Source organism: Cibotium barometz, chromosome 30, assembly GCF_041138505.1.
Source record: "Cibotium barometz isolate CiBa-2024 chromosome 30, ASM4113850v1, whole genome shotgun sequence".
Lineage (NCBI taxonomy): Eukaryota > Viridiplantae > Streptophyta > Polypodiopsida > Cyatheales > Cibotiaceae > Cibotium > Cibotium barometz.
In genome coordinates this window covers 54,726,053-54,730,620 of record NC_141075.1, presented here as the reverse complement: position 1 = coordinate 54,730,620, position 4,568 = coordinate 54,726,053, and the positions used below count along the sequence as shown (strand labels likewise).

Below are 4,568 nucleotides of genomic sequence, written 5' to 3'. Positions count from 1 at the left end.
GAAGAGAGAAACCTTGAGAAATTATAGAAAAGATCAATATTCACTAATTACCTTACAAATTGCTTGATTCTTTGTTCACGGTAGAGGCCCCCAACCAATCAATTGGTTAAGTATGTTGATGGAGCCACCAATGGGGATTGAAGAAAGAGGGAAGCTCCAAAAACTAGTGAATTATTAATGAATTCATAGTTCTTGGCTTAGGTGGAGTAGAGTAACGATGCATAAACACTATATATTTTTCAACAAGGGGGAGGCTTCTATTTATAGGAAAAATTGAGCTCCTAACCAAACAAACTGATTCTAGAATTTTCTAAATCAGTTTGGTCAATATTTGACTATTTTTAGGTCAGTTAAGCTAACTTTTTGGAACTAGACTTGAATGAGGAGAGAGGAGAGATGAAATATCTCAATTTTTATGAGTTTAAAACTCATTCAAGCATGTGAAATATGCACCTCCTTTAAAGAACTCCCCTTCCTTACATATGTGTCATAATGGAGTCATTTTAATATTGCTCATAGTTTTTTTACTAATAAACCTTGTACATTTTCAACTCTTCATCTTATGTGAAATATGCACCTCCTTTAAAGAACTCCCCTTCCTTACATATGTGTCATAATGGAATCATTTTAATATTGCTCATAGTTTTTTACTAATAAACCTTGTACATTTTCAACTCTTCATCTTATGTGAGCATTTACTCATTTTTGGGTATCTTCTTTTACAAATTGGATTTATCTCCTCCCTACACATGGATTGATGCTATTCGCCCATAGGAACCTTAATTGGACCATAATCCAAAAATTTCTAAAAATCTAGACCCTTAGGCTAAGGTCCTTTATACCCATTTCCAATTAATTCCAATTGCACATTGGAAAGTTCTTTTTGAATTTCTGTTTCAGGGGAACTTATTTTAATAAGATGAGATAATTTTCTATCCAAAAATATTAAAAATCTAAATATTCTCTCTCTAGAATATATTCTCTCTCTAGATTAAAACAGTTAGAAACAAGGTCTTTTATATTTCTGAAGAGGGATTGATTATAGGGGAAGATGCTGGACATTTTGAGAGGCTGGGGAGGAATCTTACAGCAGAGGTCAGTGCATTATTAGCTGCTGTGTGGGTCCAAGCACATCTATGTGAGAAGTTCGGTGTTGAGCTTGTAGCAGAGCTTGTGGGTAGTTGCATTGTGTGGACAAGTTTGTGGTCCACTTGTATCAGTTTGTGATCCATGGATGCCTATTTGAGAGGTGTGTAATCCTCTTGTGATTGCTCACACTTAGATGCTTGCTTGTATAGCCATGTTTGGCTATTGGATGCACCCAGTTTTTTTGGATGCCATGTTCTATGCTTATATGCATTCTTGAGTAGCTCGTGCTTGAGCTTGTGACACATGCTAAATACTCATTGATGTGAGTAGCATCTTTTGTTGTGACGTATGAGAATTGGGTCACTGTCGCATGTCATTTACATGTAAAATAATTCTTGTACACATATTTGAAGCCAACCTTTTGTGAGGGCCGAGTGAGGTTTTTTTGAAGCCCTGGCGTGGTAAAGCACTGTAGGGTGGATTAGGGTGGATTTGTACCGCTGGAGTTACCCTCGAGAGCCTCACCGTAGGTCAAATGCATAAGGATTGTGGTCACATTTGAAGCATGTTGCCTTAGTCCTTGAGGACTTGATCTTCTTACGTGTTATGTGTTGGTTTCATACTTGGTGTTATGCGTTTGGTATGCCCGTTTTATGCGTCAGTTGATACCTTCTCTTGTTGACAAAGTGTCAACATTCTATGCGTAAGCTTGCAGCTTGTTTATGCATATTTGATTTGGGATCTTGATCCTGTTTATAACGAAAACTCTGCCGAATTTTCCCTAGTTTCTGACGCTTACATTGGTTGACTTCAAACATTGTATGCGTATTGTATGCGTAAGCTTGCAGCTTGTTTATGCATATTTGATTTGGGATCTTGATCCTGTTTATAAGGGAAACTCTGCCGAATTTTCCCTAGTTTCTGACGCTTACATTGGTTGACTTCTACCATGGCATCATCTTTGTCGGATCGTGACATGTTCCATGTTTGAAAGTTTGATATGGCACGAGCTTCTCGTTGTGGAAGGAACAAATCAAAGATGTCCTTACACAAAAGAAGCAAATCAAACCCTTGAAGGGGTCTGCAAGTGCCAACAAGCCAGAAAGCATGTCACAAGATGATTGGGACGAATTGGATGTGTTAGCAAAGTCAACCATTCGGTTACATCTTGCCGATTATTCCGTCTACTTTATGATTGTGAGCGAGGAAACCACTTATGATTTTTGGACAAAGCTGTGCTCAACCTATGCGACCTCGAACCCTCACCAGACGAACGAGACGTCGATCGCTATCGCACGTGTCGACTACTGGAGCCACTGGGTGATGGCTAAGAAGACGGCTGCGTTGGACTCTGAAAACCAGGAGTGCGCCAAAGGGAGTAGCACCAGCGGGAGTGCCGTCAGCGGCAGGAGTAGTGCCAAAAGGAGTGCCGCCGCCAACCCTCAGGAGTGGAGCCTTGCGATCCAATACTGTGATGCGGCAGCCTGATAAGCGGGGGGCACATGAGAGATAAACCGTAAGAACTCCTCCTCTGTCATGCGATCCAGACTATGGTCTCCCATCGCGCTCTGCAACACAATCTTGAAACAATCAGCATACGCATAACAATAAAACCTCTTAGCTCGGACGTACAGAAAAAATGCAAGACTATAAAAAAATGTAATAGTGTTAGAAAAGCGTAAAAATTGGATTTCATTTCATTATAGGTGCAAATAAGTTTATACAAATGCTTTATAAGCAGTCTCCTATTCTAACATCTTCTTGGAGATCTGTTGCGCTAAGCATATCAATCTCCACATCTGAGACTTCCAGGTCTCTTAAAATGGCCACATCTTTGCAATCATCATCCTCAAACAAGACATTGTCTTCCACCTCCTCGTGTGCTTGGTCTTCTTCTATAGCCTCCTCCTCTTGGGGAATGATTTCTTCCTCCTGGACTAGCACATGCATCCCAGAGTCCACTTCAGATGAAAACTCCTGTACGTCCAAATCCTTAAATATTTGTCTGCTAACGCGGAGTGACTTGTAACACAAATAACCACTGTGGATCTTTCAAATCTGGTGTAAAAACAACCTGCTCACAATGTTCAGGGAGTACAAATGTGTCTCTTTCATCCATCCATAGCTTCGTAAAGTCTACTTGGAGCAACCACTCTTGTCCTGCCTCACTGTTGCGTTTCTTCCAGCAGTGACCACTCTGAACCACTTCACATCAAATAGAAAGTAGTGAAACCTCCTGAACGAGAGCTTTATGCTATCCTTAATCACTCCGCAATACTCGAGCTGGCCATCCTATGCTGTGATGTCTCTTGCACTAGCTCTACTTTTTTGGAGAAAGTTGACCATCACGCCACTATCAAAAGTAGACCTATTCTCGTCAATGCGTGCAATCCAAAAATGTCGTCCATGAGACCATAGCGCAGCATATTTGTGATACTGGACAACACATAAACGAATTGTGTTGTGAGAGAGAGAAATCTGTATACGCACACACTCGTACTGTGCATTGGGTGAAATGGTGGTTACCTCCCGATCACACCCCTTTGCGAGTTCCTCCTCTTCTTCAGAGATAGCCTCACCCGCTTTCTTTGCCTCTGAAACAGCTGCATCTAGCCATCTGCTTGTTGGAAAGGATGGAAGAGCTCGAAGATTATCCGAAAGAGGCAAAGATCGAGTTGAGCGATTCTTTTGAAACTGTGCTCTTTCCTGTGCTCTTTCCTGTGCATTTGCCTCCTTTGCGAGCTCATATCTCTCTAGCCACTTCTGCATGGGCTCCCAGTTAAGAATGCAAAACTTCATCGCCTTCTCTCTGAAGGCTGGGTCCATTTTTCTTTGGGTCCCCTGACCTTGGGGTTCGTCACCGACAAGCCGAATGTCAGTATTGTCGCTCCATAGGCGAGGCATTTCTGGGTCTGACATGCCTAAAAACTCTGTTATGAACACCAAAGACTCTTGCATGAGCCACCCCATGCTGTCCTCTCTGGACGTGCTCTCTAACGAACAAACCCTTTTAGTGTCTTCATGAACCGCTCTAAGAAGAACATCCATCGGCTGTGGACAGTTCCTGCTAGTGCAACCTCGTCAACCACATGAACTAGCAAATGCAACTGGATTGTGACAATGCTTGTGGGAAAGAATTTTTCAACCATACAGACAGCCTATACTGCATTGAGTTTGGCAGCATCTATGCTGTCTCTCCTTATCCCTTTAGATGAGATCCATCGTACCAAGTTACTGATCTTGTAAATGGTTGTTCGCACATCCTCTGATAGGCAGTCTTTCATAGCTACAGGGAGCACAAATTGCAGAAACTTATGCCAATCATGAGACTTGAGACCTCCAAGATCGTCATTCCGTGTGAAGGCAGTCTTTAGACACCTCATGCACCTAGTAGGTGTGAGACTGGTGATTGATCAATAACTCACCCCAATAAGGGAGATCGTGGAAGATCGAGAGCCTTTTCATGCCTGCGAGTGGTG

The 4,568-nt window shown here is 42.0% G+C and overlaps 1 pseudogene; it reads right to left on the bottom strand.

The window, feature by feature from the left end:
* Positions 1-2,820: 2,820 nt before the first annotated feature.
* Positions 2,821-4,238, bottom strand: LOC147621694 (uncharacterized; annotated as a pseudogene).
* Positions 4,239-4,568: the final 330 nt, after the last annotated feature.